Source organism: Cnephaeus nilssonii, assembly GCF_951640355.1.
Source record: "Cnephaeus nilssonii genome assembly, chromosome: X".
NCBI lineage: Eukaryota > Metazoa > Chordata > Mammalia > Chiroptera > Vespertilionidae > Cnephaeus > Cnephaeus nilssonii.
Window position 1 is genome coordinate 104,688,704 of NC_137071.1, and position 20,305 is coordinate 104,709,008.

At 38.8% G+C, this 20,305-nt stretch overlaps 1 protein-coding gene across 5 annotated transcripts in view; it reads right to left on the reverse strand.

Moving 5' to 3' along the window:
* The window catches only part of FHL1 (four and a half LIM domains 1), a 72,538-nt gene that overhangs the window by 25,140 nt on the left and 27,093 nt on the right, over positions 1–20,305 (reverse strand). The gene's annotated exons all lie outside the window — the stretch shown is intronic.

The window sequence follows — 20,305 nt, forward strand, 5'->3', positions numbered from 1 at the left end:
AAAATGAAAAGATCACTGGTGTTAGTAAAAGCAGCTAAAGGATATGAAGTCCTCTGGAGTTATCAGCGATACTATTTTACAATCGAAGTATTTCTTAGGTAGAAATTTAAGTTGTTTGTTGTTTTATGTTTACAGTGAGACTGAGTTTACATGTTCATGACTTCACTTAGTTATTTTATAGTATATTCATAAAGTTGTGCAACTATCACCCCTATCTAATTCCAGAACATTTTCATCACCAAAAGAGAAACCCTGGACCTCTCCAGTAATCACTCCCTATCCCTCTCCCCTAGCCTCGGGCAACCACTAATCTACTTTTCATCTCTATGAATTTGCCTATTCCGGGTATTTCGTATAAATGGGATCATACAAGCTGTGACCTTTTGTGGCTGGCTTTTTAACTCAGCATAATGTTTTCAGGGTTTGTGCATGTTGTAGGTGTGTCAACATATTTTTATAGCTTAATAATACTCCATTGTACGGCTATACCACATTCTATTTTATTCACTCATCAGTTAATGGACATGAGTTGTTTCTACTTTTTAGTATTAATACTGTTATGAACATTCTTTTTTGTGTGGATTTATTCCTTTTCCCCCTTTTTATTAAATATATTACGGTGGCATGGTTAACAAAATTATACAGGTTTCAGGTATACAATCACACAACACATCATCTGTTCACAGTATTGTGTGTTCACCACCCAATGTGGATTTATTTCTTAAATGTTCCTCCCCTATCACTGCCCAGACACCCACTTCCCCCTTCCATCAGTAACAAATGATACCAGTGTCTTCTTATGTTTCCAGAGATGCTGGGCATATGAGAAACGGGTAGCTATATACATTTTTCAAAAAAACATAATGGTGATATACTACATACATACTTGTTTATACCCTATCTTTTCTACTTAATATAATTTAGAGAATTTTCCATGTTAGTACATAGAGACTTTCTACTTAGTAACCTGTACATAGTATTCAACTGTGTAGATATACCACAATTTAATCAGTCCTTTATTTACAGACATTTAAGTTGCTTATAGTCTGTTATTACAAACAATGCTGTAAGAAATACACAAAATTTAAAATGATGGAATGGCCCTAACCGGTTTGGCTCAGTGGATAGAGTGTTGGCCTGCGGACTGCAAGGTCCCAGGTTCGATTCTGGTCAAGGGCATGTACCTTGGTTGTGGGCACATCCCCAGTAGGTGTGCAGGAGGCAGCTGATTGATGTTTCTCTCTCATCAATGTTTCTAATTCTCTCTCCCTTCCTCTCTGTAAAAAATCAATAAAATGTGTTAAATAAAAATAAATAAATAAAATAAAATGATGGAATGGACCAACTAAAAAAAATGTAGTAAGTTGATTTAATCAGACTGCCTTCCTCTCACACCCAATAGGGTCAGCTGCCCTAAAAGAACAGAGTTGTGAAATTTACAAGGGAGGGGAGTGAGAAAAGGGAAAAGGATAAAAGGACCTCAAGTGGATCAGGTAGCTCCCACCAAAGCTTAGTGAAATGGCAGATTATTTTTATTCATGCAGAGAATATGCCATCTGGAAATACTAGGCCAACTATGCTAAGGTTACCCTCAGTTAATAAACCACCCAGACAGGAAGTGGCTTTTGATTCCAAGTCTAGTGCTCTTTGCACCAAACCACAATGCCTTGCCAATAAGTTACAAAACAATAAACTCAGTAAAACACTTATCCTGACAAAATGTACGTATGCTTATACAGTGAGGGATTGTGACAGATTAATGGCAATGAAGGATTTACCTCTCAAATTTTAGTGTTCATCATGTCTTTAGGCTGAAAAGCTATAAAGTACATGTGGTGTTTGATTTTCAAATATTCATGTTATCTTTCTAATTTATTTTTTTTTTAATGAAAGGTGGCTTCTCAGCTGGGGATTATAATGGAGCAACCTGAGCTGGGTACAAGTCCTTTAGGACTATTAGACTGGCAGCATGTCAATGATGTGTATCACCAACCAAGTGCACAGCTCTGATTCACAGGTCTGACCTTAACTGCCTGCTGGGAGAACAAAACACCACACTCGTTCGTTATAGAAACCTGTCATGGATTTTTCAACTCTATCTGTATCAGAGTTTTAAATTAACCCTGTAAGTGTTCCTTCTCTAAAACAGAAGAGTCTGCTTAATGTCTGTAGTCTCAAAATCAGTCTTTTCTGAAATGGGCACTTATTATTTAAAGGTCACATAACTAACTGAAGCCAGGTGACTCGTGTTCTATTTGTCACTGATTTACCAACTTAGATTGTACCTCCCTGTTTCTCTCAACAAACAAGAAAAAGAAATATCACTAGCACTCTCACTCCAATCTCACAGCTAATATAAAAAATTAACTCTTTGGATTTCAAGAAAAGGGTTTAATGTTTGTAAATCAACTTAGTATATGCAAGTCATTTTAAAACAGAACCAGTCAGAAATGAAGAATACTATAACTGAAATTAAGAATATATTACAGGAAATCAACAGTGGAGTAGAAGAAGCAAAGAATCAAATCAGAGATTTGGAAGATAAGGAAGCAGAAAACACCCAGTCAGAATAGCAAAAAGCAAGCCAGAAGGCAGAGAGAGAAAGCAAGAGATTTAAAACCGCCTAGCTGGTTTGGCTCAGTGGATAGAGTGTAGGCCTGCGGACTGAAGGGTCCTGGGTTCGATTCCAGTCCGGGGCACATGCCTGGGCTGCAGGCTTGATCCCCAGTGGGGGGCATGCAGAAGGCAGCCAATCAATGATTCTCTCTCATCATTGATGTTTCTATCTCTCTCTCCCTCTCCCTTCCTCTCTGAAATCAATAAAAATATATTTAAAAAAAGAAAAGAAATTTAAAACCTATGTAAGAATAGCCCTGCTAGTGTTGCTCACTGGTTGAGCATCAACCCATGAACTAGGAAGTTACAGTTCGATTCCTGGTTGTGGGCTCAATCCCCAGTAGGGGTATGAAGGAGGCAGCCAATCAATGGTTCTCTCATCAATGATGTTTCTATCTCTCTCTTCTTCTCCCTTCCTCTCTCTGAAATTAATTATATATATACTAGAGGCCCAGTGCACAAAATTAATGCACTCGAGGCGGTCCCTCAGTCTGGCCTGTGCCCCCTCGCAGTCCGGGAGCCCTCAGGGGATTTCCAACTGACAGCTTAGGCCCACTCTTCATCAGTCGGACATCCTTAGCACTGCTGTGGAGGCAGGAGAGGCTCCCACCACTGCCACTACACTTGCCAGTCGTAAGCCCAGCTCAGGGCTTCTGGCTGAGTGGAGCTCCCCCTATGGGAGTGCACGAACCACCAGGGGGAAGCTCCTGCATTGAGAGGTCTGTCCCTTGGTGGTCAGTGCACATCATAGCGATCAGTTGTTCCACCATTCAGTCGATTTGCATATTAGCCTTTTATTATATAGGATGAAAGAAAACCTATGTAAAAAATGACAGAAAATTTCCCTAACTTGGTGAAGGAAAATAGACATACAAGTCCAAGAAGTGCAGAGAATCCCAAGTAAGATGAACCCAGAGAGGCCCACACCAAGACCCATCATAATTAAAGTGCAAAAGGTTAAAGACAAAGAGAGAATCTTAAAAGCAATGAGAGAAAAGCAGTTAGTTACCTACAAGGTAAGACTGTCATCTTATTTTTCAACAGTAACTTTGCAAGCCAGAAGGGATTGGCAAGAAATATTCAAAGTGATGAAAAACAAGAGCCTACAACCAAGATTACTCTACATAACAAAGCTATCAGTTAGAATCGAAAGACATAGAAAGAACTTCCCAGGCAAAAAAAAAGCTAAAGGAGTTCACCACCAGACCAGCATTATATGAAATGTTAAAGGGTCTTCTTTAAGAATAAGAAAAACAAAAATAAAACATGTGAACAACAAAATGGCAATAAATACATATCTATCATCAATTGAATCTAAAAATCAAAATAAATAGGCAGAACAGAAACAGACTCATAGATGCAGAGAACATTTTGATGGTTGTCAAGTCTAGGGGGAGCTGAGGGAATGGGTGAAAAAGGTGAAGGGATTATGAAGTACAAATTGGTTGTTACAGAATAGTCATGGGGATGTAAAGTACAGTATAGGGAATATAGTCAATAATATTCTAATAACTATGTATGGTGTCAGATGGGTGCAAGATTTATCAGAAGGGTCACTTAGTAAGACATATAATGGCTAATCACTGGGGTGTGTACCTGAAACTAATACTGTATAATAATGTATGTCAACTGTAATTATAAAATAAAAAAATTAAGGAATATGTGTGTGTGTGTGTGTGTACACACACACACACACACACACACACACACACACACACACTAGAGTCCTAGTGCATGAAATTCGTGCATGGGGGTTGTGTCCCTCAGCCCAGCCTGCACCCTCTCCAATCTGGGACCCCTCAAGGGATGTCCAACTGCCTGTTTAGGCCCGATCCTGATAGGGCAGTTGTGGGCGATCAGGCCAGCAGGGGAGGGCAGTTGGGAGGGACCAGACCTGCAAGGATCGGGCCTAAATGGGCAGTCGGACATCCCTCTCACAATCCAGGACTGCTGGCTCTCAACTGCTCACCTGCCTACCTTCCTGATTGCCCCTAATCGCTTCTGCCTGCCAGCCTGATCACCCCCTAACCACTCCACTGCCAGCCTGATTGATGCCTAACTGCCCCCCTGCCAGCCTGTTTGCTCCTAACTGCCCTCCCCTGCAGGCCTGGTCCCTCCTAACTGCCCTCTCCTGCAGGCCTGGTCCCCCCTAACTGCCCTCTCCTGCAGGCCTGGTCCCCCCCCCCAACTGCCCTTCCCTGCAGGCCCGGTCACCCCCAACTTCCCTCCTCTGCCGGCCTGGTCACCCCTAACTGCCATACCCTGCAGGCTTGATCACCCCCAACTGCCCTCCCTTGCAGGCTTGGTCCCTCCCAACTGCCCTTCCCTGCTGGCCATCTTGTGGTGGCCATCTTGTGTCCACATGGGGGCAGCCATCTTGTGTGTTGGAGTGATGGTCAATCTGCATATTACTCTTCTATTAGATAGGATAGAGGCCTGGTACAGGGGTGGGGGCCAGCTGGTTTGTCCTGAAGGGAGTCCCAGATCAGGGTGGGGATTCCCTTGGGGCATGGGGCAGCCTGGGTGAGGGGCCTGTGGTGGTATGCAGGCCGGCCATGCCCCCCAGCGACCCAAGAGTAGGCCCTGGTATCCGAGATGTATTTATCTTCTATAATTGAAACTTTGTAGCCTTGAATGGAGACCAAGGCAGGCCAGGGTGTGCGGAAAGCTTGGCTTCCTCCATTGCTGGGGAAACCCAAGCCTCCTGCTCGTTCCGTGGCTGCAGCCATCTTGGTTGGGTTAATTTGCAAACTCGCTCCTGATTGGTTGGTGGGTGTGGCTTGTGGGTGTAGTGGAGTGGTGGTTAATTTGCATATTGCTCTTTTATTAGATAGGATACACACACACATACATATACAGTTGATCTTTGAACAACATGGGGGTTAGGGGTGCTGACCCCCACAGTCAAAAATCCACATATGACTTTTGACTCCCTCAAAACATTGCTATTAATAACCTACTGTTGACCAGAAGCCTTACCAATAACATAAAACATCAATTAATACATTTTAAAGCTATATGTATTATATAATATATTCTTACAATAAATAAGCTAGAGAAAGGTTATTTAAAATCATAAGAAAGAAAAAATACATTTACAGTATTTATTGAAAAAATTATCTGCATGCAGTGCAAACCTGTGTTGAGAGTCAACTATACATAAATCAGACTTTGTACTTAAGTAAGTAGTGTCTTCTAATTTTTCAAGTGGCTTTAATTTTTTACATGTGAAAAGTCATATTTTCACAACAAACACACACATTTATCAAGCGCCATAAAAATGTAGTAGCAGATCATTGTGAAAATACTGGCAATCTCCATGATAGGGATTCTCTCAATTTAGCCCAAGCTTTGAAGAATATAGAATTGAGAAAATGGTCATATGGGTATTTTAATTTTACTATACCTATTTAATCCTCTCGATATTTAGTTAATATTTAATTATTTGTAAAGACACAAGTAGCTGGGAACAAATGTACAATAAGCAAGCTCCACATAATCTTAGTTCTTTGCTTTGATCTAAAAATCAAAAGCATACTTCTCTACATATTTGTAGTTGGTAATTTTAGTTGCTTTAAGTAACTGACATGGTTTATCGTTCATTCTTCACAAAGGGAATAACTTGGAAAGCTCTCAACGAAAGAAAAAAATAAGCTAAGATAGTTAGAAGACTTTTATTCCAGAAAAATTAAGTAAAACAAGGAGCACTTTTTGTGTATGTTGTCAAAAGGGCTGGAGATTTAGTAACAACTTGAAGAAGTGAGTTAATCCCTTTGTAACGCAGCCAAAACAGAGTTTATTTTCCTACTGTTATGATGGTAACTTAGAACACAGAGGAAAACAATATCAAATATCAATTCCCTCCAGAGTTGTAACTTTCTAAATGTAGTAATTACTAATTTGCCAAGATTATCATTCAACATACAAATAATTTCTGCATAATAATTTGAATCTCTATGCCACTTTCTACATCAAGTCCTCAAATGCTATCAAATAAAAATCAGTACTGTTTTCATGAAATAAGACTACAGGTGTTATAGGGTAGATAAACTGGGACAGTTAAAGATTAAGTGACTTGCCTTAAGAGAGGGGGGCAAGGTCAAGCTAAGAATAGAAGCTCAAGTACTGTCACCTGTCCTAATCATAAGTCTAGGACACTTTCCACCTTCCTGCTGGCAGTAAGTACGCAGTCTAATCAATTTTTATGTGCTTTAAACATGTTTTGCAGTAAAATGAATTTTCTAAACTGATTTGTCAAAATATTTAATTAAGGGTGATCCAATGTATATGGACTATAGATTATACAGTATTCAGACACAAAACAACTTTTTTCAAATAATATTAATAATATTAATGTTAATACTGTTAATATCTAAAAATTTATAAAATAATTCCAAAAGCTTAAGGCCTAACAGCAACTAGATATAGTCTTAAACTCCTCTATTATACTATATGCAGTAAATCAGTTTTATTATCAGTACTTATGGAACCATTACAGAACAAGTTAGTCACTTTCTGAGATCAAAGAGCAAGTAAGTAGTAGAGGAATCAACCTTTGCAACCTAATAGTCTCTTCCAAGAACAAAGTACATATTATTCCGTGGTGCCAAGGAGTTTATATGGGTTTTAAATGGTAGTGTTTTTGCCTGAGGGGGTTGGTAAAATGTTTACAACTCCTTATACATACCTCTTTTTTAAATTCATGATCTACTGACACATTTAAAATGTATCTAGCCCGGCCAGTGTGTAGCCCATTTGGTTGAATGTTGTTCCATGAACCAGGAAGTTGCCAGTTAGATTCCTGGTCAGGGCACATGCTAGGGTTGTGGGCTCGATCCCCAGTAGGGGGCGTGGATTGATGTTTCTCTCTCATGGATGTTTCTGTCTCTCTCCTTCTCCCTTCATCTCTCTGAAATCAATAAAACCATATTAAAAATAAAGTAAAATAAAATATATCAAATCATCAAGTTCCCCATCCATAGTCCCCACTTAACTCCTGCCTCTAAGATTTTCTGTTTTAATTTTATGTTGTTAAACATTAACTTTTCTTGGAAAGTCCAGAGATTGGGAAGACAGCAGAGATCTGTTTCTACCCAGGCAACAGCAGCTGAAACTTAAGTGGAAATTACAGAATTAGCCCCATAAGAGAGTGGGAAAAACAGCTTGGAAAAGATTTTAAGGGATCTCCTGCCAGCTAACTCAGGAGTGCAAGTGAACACTTCCAGAGGAAATATACCAAACCACCCAATGGGCCAAGGGACAGTGTTTGGACATAACTCTGGGGATTGAGTATAAAGGGAACAAGGAAGCTTTGCAAGAACGCAGGGAGTGCTTGCCACATAAATAGGGCAGAAACCATACTCCAGCATCTTTAATCTCCATCCTGGTCCTGCTGTTTCAGTGGTAAGGAGAGTGTTTCTTGTTTTTAAATATCTTTATTGATTTTAGAGAGGAAGGGAGAGGGAGAGAGAGATAGAAACATCAATGATGAGAGAGAATCATTGATTGGCTGACTCCTGTATGCCCGCACTTGGGATCAAGCCCACAACCCAGGCATGTGCCCTTGACCGGAATGGAACCTGGGACCCTTCAGTCCGCAGGCTGATGCTCCATACACTGAGCCAAACCAGGTAGGGCAAGGAGAGTGTTTTTTAATAAATTGCATTTAACACCTTCACACCAGGGTTTGGGATCAAATCCAGCATAGACCAATTTAGTACTCAGTTAACTTGCTCCTCTGTTTTCCAAATCCAATAGATTTTGCTGCAGTGACCAATATTGATGTTTATAACACATTTTTTTCATTTTAAATATATTTTTATTGTTGATAGTATCATATAACACTTTTAAAGATGATCCTCTCTCTGTAATAACTGGAAGTTATTTGGTTCCTGTTTCAATGATGAAAACAAAATTTACAAGTATAGCCCCCTCTTTATTAGGGGCCAGCAATGTCTGAGTCATGATAAAGTTCAGATTTAAAAATAAACTAGTATTCTTCTCCAACTGCATGCCAGAATTCCAGAAAAATCTGTTACTTTTTAAATAAGGCTCCTAATTTTTCCCCAGTAAAACCAAAATGGGCATTTGTTTTACATCTTTCACAGGATTCAATGACAATTTACACAATTTGTGAAATGTTTGAAATGCCAGACTCCAAGTGTATACAACATATGAAGTTAACTAAAATCTACATTTACTTTGCAATACATCCGAAAATATAGATTGATTGATAGATGTGATAAAACAGCTATAGTAAAGTGTTTTTAATGGTAGACTCTTAATGATGGGTACACAGGTGTTCATTGCAAAATAATTTCCAACTTTGAACATCTTCATAATAAAATGTCATAAGAAAAATAAAGATAAGCAAGCATTTAAAATATTGACTGCAGCCCTAGCTGGTTTGGCTCAGTGGATAGAGTGTCGGGCCTGTGGACTGAAGGGTCCCAGTTTCAATTCCGGTCAAGGGTACATGCCTGGGTTGCTGGCTCAATCCCAGTAGGGGGCATGCAGAAGGCAGGGGATCAATGATTCTCTCTCATCACTGATGTTTCTATCTCTCTCTCTCTCTCCTTCTCCCTTCCTCTCTGAAATCAATTTTAAAAGTAATAAAAAAAATGACTGCAGCTACACACAAGCAGGTATTGGCTTTCAAAAGGCATTTTAGACAATAGGTACATAATGTGATACAATCCAAATAAAGGGACCAAAAGAAGCACCACAGCCTCCAAGTGAAAGTAATCTGCCAAAGCTATTGTAAAGCTTTTTAGGCATAATCAAAAGAAGCCATAAAAATCTCATAATTAACTACAATATTGCACACATACATTTTCAGACTTATGTTGAGCAATTAGGGAACCTTTCTGAAGATTCCCTAATCCATTCACACAGCCCCATCTGAGGGATGACACTGGAGCCAGCCTCCAGCCTCTTAACTACCTTTCCACTTTTATGGTCATTTCAAGTTGAAAGCATATACTCATCTGTTTCCAAATTTCTAAAGGTACTAGAAAAAAAATCTAAATATAACAGATGGATAAGTGCTCATGGTAACTGGAAACCAAAATGTAACTTCAGCTTTCGCAGGCCAGTTCTTAACACCACGGCTTTAGTGTAATGGTCTTGCTGAAGACCTTTTGTCTTTATTCCCACAACAGAAACATTACCCTGGCTTTGATGGATGGCAGATAAGTGTTATTCAAAACTGTATTTTAGGCTGATATTAATAACCTTTACTTATTTTAAAGTCAATCGGTAAGTATTTACTACAAGACACAGTTGAAGTATATGTTATTTTTATTAGTTCTTTAAAATAGTTCAATACACTTTTAAAAATCTATTTCGAATGGTGGTAAAACCTCTGAAACATTTCTATGAATTCTAGGGTTCTGTGGACTATAATGAGAAAACCACTAGACTAGAAGGACCCTCTATTTGTACTGTTAGTGTTTATTTAATCCATGACCCTTAGGTAATATAAACAGCCATTAAACCCTCTCTAGACTTATCCTATCCTATTTAATAAAGCGGGAATATGCTAATTGACCCTCACACTGTCACAAAGATGGCAGCGCCCACAGCCAATAAGGAGGGAATATGCTAATTGATTGTCCTGCCCTCAAAGATGGAGGCACCCACAGCCAATAAGGAGGGAATATACTAATTGACTGCCACACCCTCAAAGATGGCCACTCCCACAGCCACAAGATGGCGGCGCCCAGTCCGATCAGGGCGGCAGGCATGCACCTGCCTCTGGAGTCCCCTAGTCCCCACAGCCCCCCAGCTGCCCAGGGCTGCCCAAGGCTCAGGTAACCAAGGTGGGCCGTGGCTTTGCGCTGCCGGCAGTGGCAGCAGCAGAGGTGTGATGGGGGCATCACCTTTCCCTGATCACTGGGTCACCTCCCGCCCCTGAGGGCTTCCGGACTGTGAGAGGGGGCAGGCTGAGCTGAGGGACCCCCCCTCCAGTGCATGAATTTTCATGCACCAGGCCTCTAGTATGTACATATAAGTAAGTGGTACCCCACGGGTAACTTCCTGATTCTGAATCTCTTTTTCCCTCCCTTACAGTAGCTAACTCTAACATTCTGTGCCACTATCCTCAATCCCAAATCTCCATTTTTACTCATATAAACAAGACCATCTATTTCTTAGACTGGCCTTACAAGTTTCAACAACACAAACAATGTGACCATGTGATGTGAAAGGAAAGGGGCAGAATGTTATGTGTTTGTATACTTGTTGGTAGTTAAAAGCAAACAAAAAAAAGTCTGAAAAGATATTATTTCACATTCAACTTACCACCTCTTCTTAGCCACCACCAAAACCAATGTGAGAATCTTAGCAAATCTCATAGCAACTCTAAGTACGTCAAAATTTAAACTACATAGTCATATGCATAGTGAAGTATTCAGAGGTGAATTATACAGATGCCTACAGTTTACTTTTAAATGCATTCAAAATATTAAAATGGACCAATGGATGAATGGATATGTGATAAAGCAAATATAGTAAAATGTTTCATTGTAGAACCTGGGTGGTGGGAATACGAGTGTTCACTTCAACTTTTCTGTTTGTAAAACTTCAAAATAAAATGTTGGAAAAAATGATGTCATGTGGCAGGAGTTACCATTCCATTCAAAAACATGCTCCAATGATGTCAGAATACTGACATTAGTGGAACAGAGTCAAACAAAGTTCCTGAGATTTTCCTGTGTAACACCACAGGAAAGCTGTGGTTTGTAATTTATAAAATGCCTTGCACTTAATTGTATCTCTAGTAAATGCCTACTAAGCCTCTGGCATTAAATAATAAATGATATGGAAGACACCAGCGAAAACATCAGTATACTTGCTCCCAAGGAAGCTTCCAGTTACCTGGAAAAAGCATAGTATAATTTAAAAAGCACAGTGATCCCAACTAAATCATGACTCTTAGATTGTCTTAGATTTTCCCTGCAAAAAAAAAAAAAAAGGAAAATACCCATGGGAAGACCAAAGTTTTGGTCAGTATCCTGTGTAAATCTACGAGGACTGACAATACAGAGGACATAGCTCAGAACATAAAGGATGGGCTAAAAATAACAGAACATATTGTATTGTTTTCAGGTTCAAACCCATCATGTGAGACCAATGCCAAGAGTGGAACCCATCTCTTGAACCACTTTAGTGAGCAACAGACACTATGGATTATGACTTCCCTAGCCCATGTATACTGACAACTACATATGCAAAATCTCATTAGAATCCACAGAAAATGCTCCACCAGTTCTGGGAAAGAAATACTGAGAATATTTTAAGTAAATTATTAATTTATAACCCTAAAAATGCACAAAAATGGTCATATCACATTGTTTAAGAGATTATGCCCAGACTTGCAAAGACCACAAATTCTCATCGAACTACCTGAAATCACTGCTTTAGTGCTTAGGTGAAGAAATGTTAAACTAATGGTTTATCCAATAAATGGATATCCCTCCTTGAGAGATGCTATTCAAAGTGTGAAGCTTATCTGGCTGATAGGACAAGAGAACAAGGCTACCATTCTAAATACAGATTTATGTATTTCATCCTTTTTTATTTAAATTGATTTGATCCTTAGAGCTGTTTAAACAAAATTGAAATATTAACAGTTAAATAAATAATAAAAGAAATTATAGCTATTATTAGCACAGCTCTCCATACTGGGCTTTCAACACATAAGGTTGATAAGAAAATGATGATGACAAGGATAATGACAAAAGTGCTACTCCTTCTGCAGCATCATTAAGGGCTTCAGGCCTTAACATTTTGATGTCTGTAAAAGTTTTGACCTCAGCAATGCTTATTGTAGTGACCATAATAAAATTTGTATGATTTAGCTATGACCTTAACCTAATACATTTTTCAACTTCAAGTAACAAGACACATCAGTCAAGGTTTCAAGCCCAGAACACCATGAGTATCCCACATTCATCTCACAAATATGGATCTCTTCCACAAGTGAGCATCGGCTGTTGGCTTCACAAGTCTCTGCCCTATTAACAGAAGAACTGACAATGGAGAAAATCTTAAAATTAACTTCCATATCCACTGAGTTTTAGCATGTTAAAAATCTTAACAAGTATTCACAATTTCCTATTAGACTTGAACTGAACTTCATGACAGAGCTGAACTCTAATATTATATTGGTGAATAAATATGCAAGGGCACTTACGTCGCTTCCCTTGTCTCAGCCTTTATATAAGCCTTATTTACTGATTCCTTTGTTCTGGTTTTAAAGAAAATGCACATATGTGAGTTTGTTCCTGGAGAATATGAAAGGACTTGTAAATAAATAAATTATCCATGAGTAAACACAATATACACTAGCCTTAAATAAAGTAAAGCACTTTGATTTGATTTTGGATAAATTATTAAATTTCTAAAACTGGAGTATCCTTGCAAATCTCAAATGATCATATGGGAGAGGATAAAGAGTTTTAAAGGGTCATCTGAACCAACTGAAATCCAAGATGGTGTGACTCTAGCTACCTTGGAGATCTTTATTTCACATCAATTGGGAATAGATGGAACACTAGATTTGAATTTCAGTGTCCAGATCTGACTTCTTCCATGGGAATCCTAGTCAAGCCCAACCTTTATTGTGGACTTCTATAGCACAGTTCAATACGCTTGAATTCTGAAATATGGTTTGAACATATATATGCAAGCAAATTTATAGCCCTGTAATCTATAAAGGAGATACTTCTTAAAAATAAAATTGTAATATAAATCAATGTTCCCATTGATTTAATATTCTTATAAAAGGTTATCTTATAAGAAGTTCTTATATGCAGTTCATTCACATTAACTAAATATTTTATTTCATTGAAAAGAAAATTACTTCCTGGGGCCATTAGCAATGTTGTGTGCATGTGTGTGTTTATCTAAAAGACCTTAGCTTTCTATACAAGTGCTATATGAACTCTGATCGAAGACGGCATAAGAATAGAAGACTTGGGAGATTCTACTTTTCAAGAGTCCAGTTAGGACCCTTTCTCTAAGTGGGGTGGTTTCTCTCCTAAAGTGAAAATGAATTCCTTCTAAATCAGAGGCTGGGAAAGTTAGGAGATGTACAAGAGGTCAAAATTAAGTCCATTAAATCCCAGCCCCGGATTTAGTCACCATAGAGACAGGGAAGATAAATAAACCAGTAACCTTAACAAATGTGCTGCACCTTTGCCAGACATATCTTTGACTTACCATTATTTTTACTTAAGTATCTTTCAGTCCAAACATAACTGATGATGAAGACTACAAAACCAAACAGAACTAGGCCCAAAAGAAATATGAACGCTCAAGCAGGCAAAGGGCAGGCAAGGAGTCAAGAGCTACCCCCTTTGTAATGTGCTCTCCATTCCCCTTGAAAAACTATTGCAACATGAAGCTCCAGAGGCAATGACATATGGGGAAAATATGTGGTGCTAAAGCCAGAGGAAACCATGTCAAAAAAGAAAAACAGACATGAAGTAACTGACCTAATTAAAGGAGAAAAGTATACTTACAGCAGGGAAACAAGTATATCTGAAACAGAGACTGCAACTGGAGGGGAGGGGATACTGAAAGAAGGCTCAAGACACTAGAGTGAATTTTTGTTACTTACCTAAATGAAACCAGAAGATGAAATAAGCATTCCCCTGAATTATAGTTTCATTAAGGTTCTACCTCAGTGTACACTGAGTCTAGACGTAAGATTCACTCCCTGGCACTTCTGTACATTTAATGAAAACCTCTGAGACAAATATTTATATTTTGTCATGTGGGATGCCCAGATGCCTCTGTACCAACCACAGGAATCAGAAGTAAGAAAAATGGGAGCTCAGATGATGGAACAAAGCAGCAAGTAGGAACTGCATCATCGGAACTCCATGTTTAAGCTCTGGGCATCAGTCCTCATTTTATTTCAGAATTATTTACTAAACACCCACTGTGTGACCAGTGGGAATATTGCTGCTTGTGATATGGAGCTGATTTAAGCAAGTAAAAGCTGATGATCCTCAAATCATATACTTATGGCAAAATGTATAAATAATAGGACAATAATACAAATAAGACCTCAAGTAAAGTCTTACATTTGTCCATATGCCTTCTAGTTCTTGTCCATGTGTACATATCACATTACAAGGTTATAAATCACAGCACATACACAATTTTGTGTCCTGCATTTTTAGTAAAGCTATATTACACAAATTAATATTGCTCTGCAAGTGTCAGAATTACAATTTTGAACAGATTAATGGAATTCCACTGCATAGAGTATCATAATTGCTTAACCCAAAATATCTGATGAACAAATGAACCATTATTCGTGTTGGACATTTGAATTCTTTCTAATTTTGTGTCCTTATAAATAGTACTGTGATGAATACCTACAACATAGAGCTTTCTTCCTTCTTTTCTAATTTGTTTCTTAGACTATATTTCCCAAAATAAGATTACTGCATTAAGGGGTGTCAAACTTTGTGACTTTTGCTATATATACTAAGCCAAATAATGTTCCAAAAGGCGTTTAAACAACTTACAATGCTCCCAGCAATGAGTCAGTGTTTATCAGCTTCAAGATAACCATATTAGCATAGGGTTTCCTTTTGGTTTTTCTTGATTTAATAGGTGAAAAATGTACTTTGTTGCCATTTGAATATGCTTGTTTTTGCATACCAGAGAGGCTGAAAAGTTCTTCCATGCATTTATTTACTTTGTGATTTAACATGAATGTCTTTTGCCTACCTACCAAATACAGAATTCATTTAGTCAATAGTTATGCCACATCTACCCTATGTCAGGCCTGTGCCAGGCCTTATGATCTGTATGAACTCTGTGCATAATAGGGAAATTATCTTGTCAAATTCACACAAACTTTTCCTGGTGTGTTTTCCTTTTCATTAGTTATTTTTCCACCTTTATTGAAGTATAAATAACAAAATTGTACATATTTAAGGTACAATATGATGACTTGACATACATATACATTGTGAAATGATTCCCACAATCAAGTTAATTAACACATCCATCACACCTCAGTTACCAGTGTGTGTGTGTGTGTGTGTGTGTGTGTGTGTGTGTGTGTGGCGAGAATACGCAAGATCTACTCTCAGCACATTTTTATATATTTAAATCTGTTGATCTCTTCCTTTGCGACTTCTGTAATTTTATAGCTCACAAAGTTATATTTCCAGGGATTTGATAATTATCTATTTTCTGTGGTCTTATTTATCAGTTTTGTAAGAGACTCATAAATATAGTGTCCTATAATCCTATATAATAAAAGCCTAATATGCTAAGTGTCCGACCGTTCGTTCGGTCGCTATGATGCTCACTGACCACCAGGGGCAAGATGCTCCGACTGATAGGTTAGCTTGCTGCTGGGGTCCGGCCAATCAGGACTGGGTGAGACAGGCCGAACACGCCTTGGACAAGTCCATGCACCGGGCTGGTTTCGGCCTGATCCCTGCAGGCCAGGCCTCTAGTTATAAAATAAAAAGCTCTAATCCCCACTTCATGATGCTTGAGTTTTAACAAATCTACAATTTTTTTTTACTAGAAGCACTTAATTTGAAACAAGTCTGAAAATGAAAGATTTATTGTTTACATGAGCTATGCTGTATTAAAGTAATTAATTTTTTTAACTTACCATGCTGCAACTAGAAGTGAACACAGGTTTATCTATAAAGATTCAACCTCAAATAGCCTGGCTAAGATCTACTTCTCTTTCTCAGGCCAAAGAAGAAGATATTTAGAGTCATCATTGCATGACTGCCTTTTCTTGGAATCACTTTAAGGTAGAGCCCCCTGCTACTCAAAGAGAGGTGAGACCTCAGACTGGTAGAGGTATAACCTGGTGCTGGTTGGAATAGCAGAATCTCATGCCTTACTCCAGACCTGCCACATCAGAATCTACACATTAAAGTCTGAGAAGCACTGGGGTAAAGACCACAGGAATCCATCAAACTCTGCTGATGCTCTCTCAATCAGGCATCATAGGAAGGTATCCCTCCCCTTAAATGTTTACCCTCAGTCCATTTAATGCACCCCCTTAAAATGAATATTATCCAACATCGTGCACCCAAAAAGTAACAAGATGATATTTTGAGAGAAAGAACAGATCTAAGTTTGCAGCCTCAATTTCATCTAGACCTGAGGGTGAAAACATACATGCCTGTGAGAGCTAAGTTTTTTCTTATAAATGAGTAAAACAGTCAGATAATGGCAACTGCCCTTGTCCTTAGTGTCAAGGAGATAACAGTGATGAAGACTGTGGGCAAATTTCAGAGTTCATGTCCCATCTAAAGATACAGCAGCTATTTGGCTCCAGCCCAGTGTTACCAAATAGGAATGCAGGCTCAATGTTGCCAGATCTTCTAATATTTCAGAAGAGAAGCTGAAAATCTGGATTTTTGAAAATGTGAAATCTCTCATTTTTTTAAACGCTGGCAATTCACATAAAAATTTAAAAACCTTTGTGTGCCAGATCCAGCCCAGCAGTTTGAGACCTTGGCCCTGGACTGATTATTACCAAACTCTTTAATTTTGTGCAAGACATCTGGGCTGATTTTCATGCTTACTGCTAGAGCACCAAGGAGAGAAGTCACATCAATATAAATGATATAAATCAAATCACTATGACTACTATACTTTAAAATTTTGTGTTTTGTGATTGTTAAAAACTGCCAAATCAGTAATGAAAGTGACCATATATCAGTGATATAAATATTTCCTAGACGTGAAATACATGTTTAATTAACAATCTTGTCCCTAGCACAGAAGCCAATAACGTGTATAATTGCATGATACATGATCTACATATTGAAGTTTTCTACTGATGAAGTTTGTCAAACTGGAAGATTGCTCATGGATGTATTAAGAATTATGCTGTGTTCAAGAATAATTCCATAACTAAAAGGCAGCCAAATGGAATCATTTCAAACTCTTGGGTTATAAACTTTACCTGTGATAAATGCTATGCTAAACATAAAATAGGAAACATCATTTAAAAAAACAAAATACCCACCTGTGGAAACTGCAAAGTACATTTTCCTAAACTGTCTAATTATTCCAAACAAACTTTTAAAAAATAGACTGTGAAATATACCCTTTACATTTGTTTTCATTTGGGGGGGCATTTGCGTCCCAGGCACAGCCACATCTCCAGCAATTACTGCATACTTTATTATTTTCACATGCATCTATGGGGGTGGCATAAATCATAGACTTAAAGAGCAGACTGGATACAGGGATTTTGAATTGCACTCATGAACCCAAACTAGTCTACTTAATACTGGGCAATTTAACTTAAAAAGGGAAATCAGTTTTCAGTTATCTCATCTGCAAAAGGGAAAATAATCTAGGGATGTCCTACCCTTGAAGAATATCAGACCAAAATGTATTATTCTTTTTGTTTTTGCTCACTCCTACACTCCTGACCTGGTACATAGTAGGGCTGAATGAATGAATGAAAGGAAGAAAGATCACAAGATACAACTGCATCGTGACTCAAACTGTTTTACATCAATCCTATATATTTCTGTCGTGGTGCAAAATAATTTAACAGGTTATATTTAATAATTCAGCTGAGAAACTCAGTACACTAAAAGAAAACCCAAATTTTGGTCAAAACGCTTCAATTAAAAGGTTCAATTTTAAGAGTACAGTCCTGTACACATAGTTTCTAATAGTTTTTGTTTCCATAAAAATTTTAAATTTTATTGATTTTTTAGAAAGAGGAAGGGAGAGGGGAACATCGACATGAGAGGGAAACATCGATCTGTTACCTCCTGCACACGCTCCAACTGGGAATTGAACCCGCACCCTGGGTATGTGCCCTGACTGGGAATCAAACCCACCACCTTTTGGTGTATGGGACAACGCTTCAACCAACTGAGCCACACAGGCCAGGACTAAAAAAAAATTTAAATTAAATTTATTGGGTGATAATGGTTAATAAAATTATATAGGTTTTCAAGTGTATAATTCTGATACATGACCTGTATATTGAATTTTTCTACTGATGAAGTTGGTCAAACTGGCAGACTGCTGTGGAATGCCTAAGGGCAAACAATGCATATGAATGGCTAAGTTTCACCTAGCCAGCACTTCCAACTAAACTGTTGGGAAGATGCTTTCCCCTTCTGTAAATCTCCTTGAATAATCTAGTCTCTGTTTCTGTGGGAAAATAAAAATAAGAGCTGTGAAAGGGCTCAGAGCTAAAATTTCTGCTCTTAGGCAGAGCACAGCGCTTTCCACCTGCCCTGGGAATGGTTCCTCAGAGGAGGAGGGTGAGAGACTCACAACCTCCTACTTGAGCCAAAGCAGTTTTGCTTTGGCGTTCTCTATTGGGGTTAATCCTAAGATTTTTTTAAAATATATATTTTATTGAATTTTTACAGAGAGGAAAGGAGAGGGATAGAGTCAGAAACATCAATGAGAGAGAAACATCGATCTGCCGCCTCCTGCACACCCCCTACCGGGGAGTAACCAAGGTACATGCCCTTGACCGGAATCGAACCTGGGACCCTTCAGTCCGCAGGTCGACGCTCTATCCACTGAGCCAAACTGGTTAGGGCAATCCTAAGATTTTATTGGAAAACAAGTTTCTATCATTAAAAAAAAAGTTTGAGCCGAAACCGGTTTAGCTCAGTGGATAGAGCGTCGGCCTGCGGACTCAAGGGTCCCAGGTTCGATTCCGGTCAAGGGCATGTACCTTGGTTGCGGGCACATCCCCAGTAGGGGGTGTGCAGGAGGCGGCTGATCGATGTTTCTCTCTCATCGATGTTTCTAACTCTCTATCCCTCTCTCTTCCTCTCTGTAAAAAAATCAATAATAAAAAAAAAGTTTGAAAATAACATTTTTAAGTAAAGGCCAAGGATGATAGGGCTTAGACTTGAAGATGGAAGCGTCCATCTCTGGCAGCTAAGAGAAACTCAGTCCCACTTTTTTTTTTAACTCTTTAAGGTTTAATATATTTAGGTATTTGACTATTTTTTAATCTGTGAATTATTATGCAGCAACAGATGTAACAAATGCAACTATTGCCACCTAGTGAGCATCTACCCTAATTGAAATACAGGGAGCTACACTAGATGTGGAACTGTGCATGGAGGCAGGGCAGGGTGGAGGGGAAGACAAAACCTGTTGATGGATGAAACTGGAAATCCTGGCTCATCTGGTGCTGGCAAATGTTACATCCTCTCTCATAAATGCATGGAGACGGGCAGAAAAGCAGAAAACTGGGGCCCCTTCCATTGTGCCTGGATGAACCATCTTTGAGATTCCCCCCTTTTATTATTTTCAAAAGTGAGTATCCAGTCTCTCAAAGAGAGAAATGGGTAACCCTGGATTATCACGAAGAAGACAAAAGCCACCATAGCTAAATGAAGAGGACAGAGAATGCCTATCCAATGTATTAAATGAAAAGGCTGGTCAATCTGGCTGCTCCCACCAGTGTAGCAGTGCTCAGAACTTTAGTACTAATCAAAAAAAAAATCTTCTGGCCCATGTTAATGTAAGCCAATGGAAACATTCTTTGGCATTTGTACCATCAGATTGTACAGAGGCATCCTGCACCTTGGCTCCTTTCATTGACAGTTGACTGGGTCAGTCCAACTCCTTACAGTTGTCAGTAGGAATCTTTGCCCTCCATCCCAGTATTTGCTCCACGCAGCTTTCCTGCTCC